Genomic DNA, 13097 nt, shown 5'->3' with positions numbered 1-13097 from the left:
GTGCCAGGGATTTTTCTAACCTATTTACATATTATATATTATATGTATATATCAGTTATGTATACAGTTAACTGAAGTGTAAATCCTGATTTAAAACTGGATACTAGGGGTGCCTGGGTGGCTCAGTGGGTTAGGCCTCTGCCTTTGGCTCAAGTCATGGTCTCAATCTTGGGATTGAGCCCTGCATCAGGCTCCTTGCTCAGCGGAGAGCCTGCTTCCCCCTCTCTCCCTCTGCCTGCCTCTCTACCTGCTTGTGATCTCTGTCTGTCGAATATATGAATAAAATCTTTAAAAAAAAATTTTTAAACTGGATACTAAAAATATAAAACTAACAAAAAATCATAAGAATGACTCAAACCTATTTATTTCATTTTTAAAAATTCTTTACAGATTTAATGAGGAATAATTGACAAGAAAAATAATATATAATTAAGGTGTATAACATATTTTGATATATGTGTGTATTGTGAAATTGTTACCACAGATTAGTTAATAAATCCATCACCTCACATAATTAAAACATTTTTGGCTCATGAGACTACTTGAGACATATTCTCTTACCAAATTTCAAATACATATTATTAACTATAGTCACCATGCCATACGTTAGTTCTCCAGAACTTATTCATCTTATAACTTAAAGGTGGTACTCTTCAACCAACTGTCCTTGTTTCCCTAGCCCTAGGAGACAGATACCATTCTATCTCTGTTATGTATGTTTGACTCTTTCATATTCAACAAATATGTGAAATCTTATATATATATATATATTATATATATATTATATATCTTATACAGTATTTATTTCCCTCTGTCTGCTTATTCCATTTAACATAATATCCTCCAAGCAAGATCATTTTTTATGGCTGAATAATATTCCATTATAAATATATAATTTCCAATTTTCTTTATCCATTGATTTTCAATGGACATTACAGCTGCTTCTACCTCTTGGCTATCATAAATAACGCTGCAATGAACATGGGACTGCAGATCTTTCTTTGAGCTCAAATTTCAATTCCTTTGGTTATACACAGAAGTGGGATGGCTAGATCCTTTGGTAGTTCTATTTTTTAATTTTTTATGGAGCCTCCATACTGTTTTCCAAAATGGCTATACCAATTTTATTCTCACCAGTGGTGGTTAAGGGTTTCCTTTTTTATATTTCCTCACCAACACTTCTCTTTTGACTTTCTGATAATAGCTATCCTAACAAGTCTGAGGTGGTATCTCACTGCGGTTTTGATTTGCATTTCCCTAGTTATTAGTAATACTGAGCACCTTTCCATAACATACCTGTTGACCATTTGTACTTTTTATTTTTGTGGGTTTTTTGTTTTGTTTTTGTTTGTTTTGTTTTGTTTTAGAGAAATGTCTATTCAAGTCATTTGCCTATTTTTTTTTTAAGCTGGACATTTTAATTTCAAAGTAAGATAGTTTTCACATTTTACTTTATACTAAATATAAAAGTCAAATGCTGAGGTAATTTTATCTAGTATGTTTTATCAAGGTTTTTTTTTTAAATACCCAGAACAGAGCTTTCTTTTCAACATAGAGTACCATTTTTTGATCAGGTTGTTTTTGCTTTTGGATCATATGAGTTCCTTATATATATTTGGGTATTTATCCCTTATTATATTAATCCCTTATATATATTTGGGTATTAATCCCTTATTATATATATTAGTTTGCAAATATTTTCTTCTATTCTATAGGTTGACTTTTCATTTTGTTATTTCCTTTGTTGTGCAGATTTTATTTTTATGTAGTCACACTTGATCTTTTTGGCTGTTGTCTCTGCTTTTGTGTCAGATCCAAAAAAAATCATTATAAAGATCAATGTCAAGGAGCTTTTTCCTCTGTGCTTTCTTCCAAAAATGTTACGGTTTAAGATCTTACACTGAAATTGTTTAATTCATTTGAGTTGAGTTTTTTGAGTATGGTATAAGGGTTTAATTTCATTCTTTTGCATGTGGATAGCCAACACTTACTGAAGAGACTGTTATTTCCTCTGTGTATACTCAGTGCCTTTGTCAATTATGGATTGATCATATATGTGTGGGTTTATTTCTAGACTCTTTATTCTGCCATTCATCTGTGTCCATTTTTATGTCAGTACCATACTGCTTTGGTTACTAGAGCTTTGAAATATGGTATGAAATCAGAACGGGTGATGCCTCCAGCTTTGCTCTTTCTCAATACTGTTTTGTTTATTTGAGGTCTTTTCTAATCCCATACAAATTTCAGGATTGTTTTATTCCTATGAAAAATACTGTTGGAATTATAATGGGGATTGAATTGAATCTGTGTATTGCTTTGGGTAGTATGGACATTTTAGCAATATTAATTCTTCCAATCCATGAACACAGGACATCTTTCCATTTAAGAAGACATCCGGTGTCTTCTTAAATTTCTTACATTAATATTTAGAGTTTTCAGTGTATATATAGATCCTTCACCTCCTCGGTTAAGTTTATTATTAAGTAGTTTATTATTTTTGATGGTATTTAAAATAATATTGTTTCCTTAATTTATTTTTTGAATAGTTTATTGTTTATGTATACATATATATTACATTTCTATATTGATATTTTGTACCCTGTAATTCTACTGAGTTCATTTATTAGTTCTAACAATTTTTTGGTAGAGTCTTCAGGGTTTCCCAAATAGAAGAAATCATATAATCTGTGGCCAGAGACAATTTTACTTCTTCCTTTTTAATTTTGATGCCCTTTATTTATTTTTCTTGCCTAGTTGCTGTCTAGGACTTCCATTACTATGTTGAATAGAAATGGTGACTGTGGGCATCTTTGTCCCATTCCTAATCTTAGGAAAAGACCTTTCAGCTCTTCATTTTAAGCAAAATGTTAGCGTGGCCTTGTCATATATGACCTATTTAATGTTGAGGTGCATTTTTTCTATACCTAATCAGTTGATAGTCTCTATCATGAAAGTGTGTTGAATTTTGTGAAAAAAAAATTTTTTGCATCTGTTGAGATAATTATGTAATTTTTATCCTTCATTCTGTTAATCTGGTATAACACTTACTGATTTGCCTATTTTAAATTCCTGTATAAATTCCCCTTGGTTATGGTACATGATCCTTTTAACATGTTGTTGCCTTTGGTTTGCTAGTATTTTATTGAGAATTTTTGCACCTATGTTCACCAAGAATATTGGATTTTAACTTTCTTGTAGCATCCTTACCTAGTGTTAGGGTGATGCTGGCCACATAGAGTAAGTTTGGAATTATTTCACTTTTGGAAAAATTTGAGAAAGATGGTATTAATTCCTCTTTAAATTTACTAAATCAATTAGTCATCTTTAAATTCTTCAAATCCATTATAATATATTAAAACAATGACATTAATCCTTCTAAAATTATATTATACCCACACTATGTGTACATTTTATAATTTTATTCTTGATATGAAATACAAAGCATACAAATGAAATATGCCATATATTCATATATATATTTTAAATATCAAAAAATACCTTTCTAAAATGTTCTATTTTATATTTTTACATTGAGAATTATATGCAGATTTTTACCTATATTATCATCTATCTATCAATTTTACATTGAGAATTATATGCAGATTTTTACCTATATTATCATCTATCTATCAATTTTACATTGAGAATTATATGCAGATTTTTACCTATATTATCATCTATCATATATATATTTTAAATATCAAAAAATACCTTTCTAAAATGTTCTATTTTATATTTTTACATTGAGAATTATATGCAGATTTTTACCTATATTATCATCTATGTGCTAGGAGATTGTAGCTTATGTGAAATATTTCACAGTCTTAAAGTTATCAAAATGATATAATATATGTGCCTGAAAAATATAGATATTTTCAAACCTTAATCAACCCTAAAATCAACTTTGAAATAGTCTTTTTCTTAACTTCATGATATCAACACTTGAGGATAAACAATCAATTAAATTCCAATATAGAAATATTCAAACTTTTCTTCTGTTTTTATGGTCAATTTGTTGAGTATGTTGAATTAATCTTTCGTCAGACAGTCTAGATTTGCTGAATGGATGAATGAAATGAATGAAGCCTAGGTGCCAAAGAACATTCAGTGTGGATTATCTAATGGCATGTTATGCTTCTAAAACATGCTGACTTATATTACTCACACTACATTTATGCTGAGAAAATATTACCTCTGCTGATGTTGTTATTCTAAAACTAATTCTATTTATTATAAACTTAAATTAAGACTGTTAGATTAAAAAAACTGGAATTCATCTTGAAAACCATTTGATATCATGATTGACCATAATAGTAGATGAAATTAAATACACACACACACACGAACTAAACATTGAATGTTAAGATTCAGTCTCAGCCAAAATTAATCTCTAATTTGCTTTTTGTTTTGTTTTCACTAAGAACAGAAGATAGAGCCCTACTAGACACATAAAAGGAAAAAAATCACAGCTCTGCATACAATCAAAATACAATAATACTTTTTTTTTTTAAATTGGACCTCTTTGAGGTCCACACTGAGATTTTTTTACATTTGTGTGTGTGTGCATGCATGTGTGTGTGTGTGTGTGTGTGTACATACACATTTACAAAATAGTTCCTCAGAATTTAAATTGGAGCTTTGAGTTAACCTCATGCATAGTTTGCATGATAGGATACAAAAGTTTATTCTTGGCAAGAGTCTCTAAGAAGTTCACATTTACACACTCAACTTATCAAAAGATAAAACTTAGAAGTAAATCTGAAACTTTGATAACAATGCATCACAATCTCAGTAAATTTTCAGCTAAAGTATAAATTTTGAAATAATATAGAATTAAAAAACACTTAGTATTTTAACCTTTTAAATTATAATGATAAATTTAATGGAAAGAACACTGGGGCCAATTATCTAGTCCCAGAATTAAGTGTAGGGACTTTGGTGGTAGTTCATAATCATTATTCCTCTTTAAGCCTATGAAAATTTAAATGCTTTGTTCTCCAACTAAATTTTCGTTTTCATATTCTATGGTTTAGAACTGGTAAAGCAAACTGTAATATTTAGATGAAGATCTGGTTATAAGTCACATGGTAAAATGCATATTTCCAAGTTAATACCAGGTTTCAGCGAATTCTTGGTTTCTTGATACATCTAATTTTTATATACCTTTCAAAATATCAGTCATTATGAGTCTGATTTGGCACAGCAGTGAACTAGTGATCCAGAGAGGAAAGAAAAGTTTCCCATAAATATCCTTGTAGAGCATCTCCTTGAATTGCTTGACAATGAACCGTAATGTGTGGCTGGAGGATGATGGGGGTGGACACAGTTGATAAAAGAGGGGTATGTGTTTTCTTTACTCAGTGATCCATTTACTTTCTCTTACTCTTAAAATGTTCACATAATTTTTAAAGTATAAGGCTCTATGTAATGCTAAGTATTCTGATGACTATAAGATCTGAAATCTGACATTAATTATTTAATTTTGTGATAAAATGATATGCTCGTATTTCCAAACAGATCCAACTCAACTGCAGAAGCCAACATCTTCAAGTTAGAGATAGTTTCATTCACTAATAATACCCCCCCATGACAATAAAAATAGAAAAAGAAATATTCTTCCTTTCAAACCAGATAAAGAAAAAATTAGACATTTTAGTGAAAAAGCTCAGAACTTCAAAACGAATCTGAAACCAAACAAAAACATTAATTTTGAAGGTTCCCTAAAAGGAATTTACAAATAGGGCTATCTGTAGTCAATATAAAGTGGAGAGAACTTGGTCAAAATGTCTCCTGACATAACAGATTCATGAGTTTATCCATTTCAAATGAGGTTGAAACTGACTTTTTGATGTTGTGGGATCTAAAGGTCTTCTAAAACTAGTTGTCACATGAATTTATTCAGCAGCAGAATCCTCTGTGGGAAGTATCAGGATTGCCAGTGAGGAGATATACACACAACCTTTCCCCTCAGAACATATTTCTTTCACTTTTTCTTTTTTTTCTGAAATATTAACAATTCCAAAGTAAGAATATTCCTGTAAAATGTGAGTGCATTTAATATTCAACCAAGTCTCAAAGATGTCTTTGGCCTTTGAAATTAGCATTTACTTTACCTTATTGCCTTTGAGAACAACTTGCAGAGAAAGCTCATACTTCTTACATGTATCATTACAAACAACAACGACAACGATAATATACCCCCAAAAGGCTGCCTAAATTTGCACATAAAATATATTCTCTGATAATTTATATATATATGTGTATATATATATATACACATATATATATTCTCTGATAATTTATATATATATGTGTATATATATATATACACATATATATATAACAAAAAGCCTCACTTTCAGTTGCATTTAAGCTCACAACTCCTGCAAATACTCTCCTTCTCTCAAGTTTCAGGCAACAAGAGTGCCAGAAGATTTGGAATTTGTATAACCCCAAACTGTGTTTTCGTAAGTAATCTTGGCAAGCTTAAAACCCTGGAAAGTCACAATTCACTTCCCAGGCGATTCTCCTGGGCAGCAAAGCTGTAGAAAAGCAGAACAGGATATCCAGCTATTGAACAGGGCCGCCGGCCCAGGTGGCCCGCTGTGCAGCTGCAGAGCGTCCTACCAAGAGGGCAGTGCAGGGCCTCAGGAAGACACGTTTCTTTCCTCTGTCTGTTTTCAGCTACAGAGGAAAGCACAGTCTGCAATCCCCAAACGCTGCCTGTCGACACAGCACTTTTCAACAATGGTGAAAAGATTTTGTCTCTAACAATAAGTGTCAGAAGAGGGACAAACCATTTATGAGATCCAGGAGGCCTCAACCCAAGCACATAGTTGACTATGGAAAAACAGCTTCAGTTTTATTATTGTACAGAATGAGACATAATATCATAGACATGAGGCCATCTAAGACCAATTGTTCGAAACTGTGAGTTAGAAGGCTGAGGTTAAGTTTGGTTTCTCTAACCTTGTGTTAAGAATCTATGATAAGAACTATTATGAAGGACTGAGTCTTCTTCCTGATACCATGCTATTTTTGTGTTTTTCCTTTTTGTTTGTCTAAAGAATGAGCGATTTTTATTCAAGTGAAGAAACACTCAGAACATTCCTCCTCTGAAGTTTGTTCATACTTAGGAAATTATTTTTCCCTTGTTTTATGAAGATATAATTGGCATATAGCACTGTATAAATTTCAGGTATACAGCATAATGCCTTGACATTCAAATATTGTAAAGGAATTAACATAGTAAGTTTAGTTAATAGTCATTATCTCATATAGACACCAAAAAAAGGGTTTCTTTTCTTGTAGAAATAATTCTTAAGTAGAAAGGAAAGGTGGGAAGAGTGATACAAAAATACATATTTCCAAAATTGACAACGTGAACTGACACATATTATAAATCAGTGACAAAATATGTTTTTTAAAATCTCTACTAGGTATTTTTAGAGAGGACAAAAGTACAGACTTTGGGGGGAGAAAATTGATTATGTTCTTCAAATCTAAAACTTTTGTTCTAGTTCATAAAATAAAATTTTGAAAATGAATGTTTCTTATGTAATTGTATTTCAAATTAGTAGGATAGTTATATGTCCATTTATTTCTATTCTTGATACTCAATAAATGTTATATATCCAATATATAGATGATAGAGAGATAATACAGTGGAGATATAGATGCTAAGTCTTGACAACTGAGGGAGAGATAGGAGACCAATTATCTTTGGTTTAGATGTCATTTGTGCATACATAAATTTAAAAACCTGAACCTTAAAATTTCATTATTCTGTTATTCCTACAAGCATATTGATTAAAATCTGAATTATTGTCAAGAACTACTCTGAGACTTTCAAAACCAATTTACAATATATAATCAAGATCTCCCATATAAAGGTGGAATTAATAATGATGCAAAGAAACATTTTCATTAACTTAAAAAACCATAATATTGTTGCTTTCCTAAAGTTAAAAAAAAAGAAATTGAGGACTATATGTCAAATTATTTTTAATTTACAATGCAATAATTATTAGTTGTTTAAATAAATTATTCCACTGTTGGTGAACAATGAACAATGTTGGTAAATCATGATCAGACAGTCTGTATATTGGGAAACATGAGAAGGATTAATCATCCAAATAAAAAAGAATTGGCCCACTCTTCTACTATCTATGGGATGTATTTAATCTTAACAATGGTTTCTCCTTTTATTAAACAAATGAGTGTTTAGTTAGAAGCATCTATACTTTTAATCTCAATAGTCTTCTTATAAATTGATAAAGAAACATAATATTTTAGTGCCCCTAAATATTGAGATAAATTACTCTTACTTAGAGCCTATCCAGGAGCTAATTTACCAGACATTAAATGGTATGGAAATCCAGAGGAACGTTTTTTCTACCTGGGAAAATCTGGTAGTAATTTTTATATTCCTTACTAAATTTGCAATTTTTTCCTATATGTACATACTAGACCCTTTTTACTTTAATTTTTAATTAAATGCTCTTTACCAAGAAAAAAATGAGAAATTCAGAACAGAAAAAAAAATCATTCTGAAATCAACTACTTAAAGAAAAAAAAACAGCATTTTAGAGTCAATGTATTCAGAATTTTCTATGAACAAACTTAACAAAAAGTGACATTAGTGTAAATACTGTTTAAGTATCTTTATTTTCTGTTTTACTGTGTCTTTAATCTTAATCAATCCATAAATATGTGCATTATCATTTGTAAAATTTGTACCAAATTGTATTTTATAAATGTGCGTTATTTATCACTTCTTAAGTAATTTAATCAATTCTTTATTTAATCAATTCTTATTTAATTTTATCAATTCTTGTTCCTATACATTTACTTTGCTTCTGATTTTGCACCAGTCTAAAGGATGCTATCATTGCTATTATATCAGGTCTTTGTCAAATCTAAGATAAATTCCTAATAATGGGATTACTGAATCAAAGTCGATACCTATTTTTAGGGCTTCAGATCAATATTGCCAAATGTTTCTCTTTAAAAGTTTATATCACCTTACTCTCCCATAAACACTGTACATTTGACCCTGAACAGTGCAGGTCCACTTATAAACAGATATTTTTGATAAATACATTACTATAAATGCATTATCTCTTCCTTATGATTTTCTTAATGATATTTTCTTTTCTCTAGTTTACTTTTTCTAAGAACATGGTATATAACACATATAACATATAAAACATGTATTAGTTGACTATTTATGTTATTGATAATAGCCTACTGTTGACCAGAAGACTTAATAGTTAACTTTTGGGGACATTAAATGTTATATGCAGATTTTTTTTTACTGCCTAGGGGTTTGTCACACTAATTCCCATCTTGTTCAAGAGTTAACTGTATATGAGTATCTATTTTCTCACATATAACCTGTAACTGGATATTCAAAACTAAAGTAAAAAGTCTGACTCAATTATTTTGTTCATATGTATTTGTTTGCATTTCTTTTGATCTCTTTATGTTAATTTTAAATTTATTGACCAATAATTAGTTCTCTTTGCTTGCTTCCTATTATTGTATTCTATATATCCTATACATTTTTTTCAGTTTCAGCACTTTAGTTTTGCTATCTTACTTTTCTATATGAAAGTTATTAACCATTTGTTACAAATGAAGCAAGTGTTTTTCCAGATGTTTGTTTGCAAAATAGCCTTTCCTTAGGAAGATACATTTTGGAATTGGGAAAAGTTGGATTTCAAATCTGAATTCTATCAGTTACTAGCTACTTGATTTCAAATAAGCCACAGTGGATCACTAAAAATCAGCTTTATCATATATAAAATGGGGGTAGTAAACCTATTATGGGCATAAATATTAAGCAATATGGTAAGCACAAAATTAATAATAATTATTATATTCAGAATTTTAAGAGTTCTAGATATTCAGGTTTTATAAAACCAAATCTCTATTTTTATGGTTTCTAAAAGAGTTACCTTATAAATGTATTAAGAACCCAGGCTCAGGAAATAGTCTTGAGTTGCAAATGTGGCTCTGGTTTTTAGTAGTTGTTTGATTTTAGGCAAGTCACTTAACCTTTCTGGGCCTGAGTTTTCTCATATGAAAAATGGATGAATTTTAGTACAATAAGATAAAATACTGCTTATGAAGCATCTAGCATAGTACTTGACACACAAAAAATTCCCAATAATCTTGAGTTTTTATAACTATGAGGATGATAATTGTTTCTGCCTTTAAGTGCACTTTCATTATTTAAGGTTTTCTTAATCGTTCAAATGACATGAGAATTCTCTGGGTTTTATAATATGGTATAATCCAGCTGGTTATCAAGGACAATTTCTTGGCCACATTCTTAGAGTGCTAGAGGCTCCAGTGGAACCCCTCACAGCTAAGGAAGTTTTTTCTGGGGAATACCACTGATTGGGTAGGAGGTTTTGAGATCTATTAACATATTTTAATGATGCTGTACTCAATATTTGGTATCCTAGCAAACACTTGCATTTGGCTTAAGTGAAGCATATGGTCTTCTTACTTTCCTTTTTGTAATCTCCAAAATAAAAAAAAAAGTATATCTTAACAAAAGTGGTCTTGGAATCTTAACAAAAAGACATAGTTAACTCTATGTGGACAGAATCAGTCCCAGCTCCTGGTGAGAAATAGAATGCAATATTGTTGAAAGAGAGGGCACATTCATAAGTGTGGCCCTGAGAAAGTATATGTATAGGAATCATATGGTCCAACCATCAGATTATATGGTCCAACCATCAGTGGTCCTGATTCAGAGAATAAGATTTCCAATACCCATTCTAATCTTCTAACTGGAAGAGGTCCTAATAATTGCTTGGACATTGGATGTGTTTGTATGGGCTCTTATCAATTGACAGATTCCACCTTTCTGGATGTAAATAGAGCCATGCACAAGACTTTTTTCCCCTCACTCTGAAGGACCAAGCAAGATGGCTGTCTGAATCACAAGCATTCTTGCTTCACAGTTTAATTGGTCTTTGAGAGAAAGGATTTGCAAGTCAGAATAATCTTTAATGGGGGGAGGAGTCAAGATGGCGGAGAAGTAGCAAGCTGAGACTGCTTCAGCTAGCCGGAGATCAGCTAGATAGCTTATCTAAAGATTGCAAACACCTGAAAATCCATCGGCAGATCGAAGAGAAGAAGAACAGCAATTCTGGAAACAGAAAAACAACCACTTTCTGAAAGGTAGGACCGGCGGAGAAGTGAATCCAAAGCGACGGGAAGATAGACCCCGGGGGGAGGGGCCGGCTCCCGGCAAGCGGCGGAGCAACCCGGCACAAAATCAGGACTTTTAAAAGTCTGTTCCGCTGAGGGACATCGCTCCAGAGGCTAAACCGGGGCGAAGCCCACGCGGGGTCAGCGTGGCCTCAGGTCCCGCAGGGTCACAGAAGGATCAGGGGTGTCTGAGTGTCGCAGAGCTTGCGGGTATTGGAACGGGAAAGCCGGCTACAGAGACAGAGCTGACAGTAAGCTCGCAGCTCCGTGTTACCTTGAACCGGTCGCAGGCTCGGTCAGGCAGTCGGGAGTAACTGGGCGCTGTTCTCTGAGGGCGCACTGAGGAGTGGGGCCCTGGGCTCTCGGCTCCTCCGGGCCGGAGACCAGGAGGCCGCCATTTGTATTCCCGTCCTCTGGAACTCTACAGAAAGCGCTCAGGGAACAAAAGCTCCTGAAAGCAAACCCGAGCAGATTACTCACCCCGGCCCCGGGTAAGGGCGGTGTAATTCCGCCTGGGGCAAAGACACTTGAGAATCACTACAACAGGCCCCTCCCCCAGAAGATCAACAAGAAATCCAGCCAAGACCAAGTTCACCTACCAAGGAGTGCGGTTTCAATACCAAGGAGAGCAGCAGAATTCCAGAGGAGGAGAAAGCCAAGCACGGAACTCATGGCTTTTTTCCTGTGATTTTTTTTAGTCTTGCAGTTAATTTAATTTTTTCTTTTTCATTTTTTTTTTTCTCGCCTTCGGGTAAAATTTTTTTTTAACTGTTACCTTTTTCTTTTTTAACGATTTTTTACTAGTTTATCTAATATATATATATATTTTTTACATTTTTCTTAGGTGTTTTCTTTTTTTCAAAAATTCTTTTCTTTTCTTTTCTTTTTTTTTCTTTTTCTTTTCTTTTTGCTTTTTTCTTTCTTTCTTCCTTTTTGAACCTCTTTTTATCCCCTTTCTCCCCACTCACGATTTTGGATCTCTTCTAATTTGGTTAAAGCATATTTTCCTGGGGTTGTTGCCACCCTTTTAATATTTTACTTGCCCCTTTATTTACTCTTATCTGGACAAAATGACAAGACGTAAAAATTCAACACAAAAAAAAGAACAAGAGGCAGTACCGAAGGCTAGGGACCTAATCAATACAGACATCAGTAATATGTCAGATCTAGAGTTCAGAATGACAATTCTCAAGGTTCTAGCCGGGCTCGAAAAAGGCATGGAAGATATTAGAGAAACCCTCTCGAGAGATATAAAAGCCCTTTCTGGAGAAATAAAAGAACTAAAATCTAACCAAGGTGAAATCAAAAAAGCTATTAATGAGGTGCAATCAAAAATGGAGGCTCTAACTGCTAGGATAAATGAGGCAGAAGAAAGAATTAGTGATATAGAAGACCAAATGACAGAGAATAAAGAAGCTGAGCAAAAGAGGGACAAACAGCTACTGGACCACGAGGGGAGAATTCGAGAGATAAGTGACACCATAAGACGAAACAACATTAGAATAATTGGGATTCCAGAAGAAGAAGAAAGTGAGAGGGGAGCAGAAGGTATACTGGAGAGAATTATTGGGGAGAATTTCCCCAATATGGCAAAGGGAACGAGCATCAAAATTCAGGAGGTTCAGAGAATGCCCCTCAAAATCGATAAGAATAGGCCCACACCCCGTCACCTAATAGTAAAATTTACAAGTCTCAATGACAAAGAGAAAATCCTGAAAGCAGCCCGGGAAAAGAAGTCTGTAACATACAATGGTAAAAATATTAGATTGGCAGCTGACTTATCCACAGAGACCTGGCAGGCCAGAAAGAGCTGGCATGATATTTTCAGAGCACTAAACGAGAAAAACATGCAGCCAAGAATACTATATCCA

This window comes from Mustela putorius, unplaced genomic scaffold, assembly GCF_011764305.1.
Source record: "Mustela putorius furo isolate JIRA1106 unplaced genomic scaffold, ASM1176430v1.1 tig00000450_pilon_pilon_pilon, whole genome shotgun sequence".
NCBI classification, from domain to species: Eukaryota; Metazoa; Chordata; class Mammalia; order Carnivora; family Mustelidae; genus Mustela; species Mustela putorius.
Note: the sequence above shows the minus strand (reverse complement) of the source record.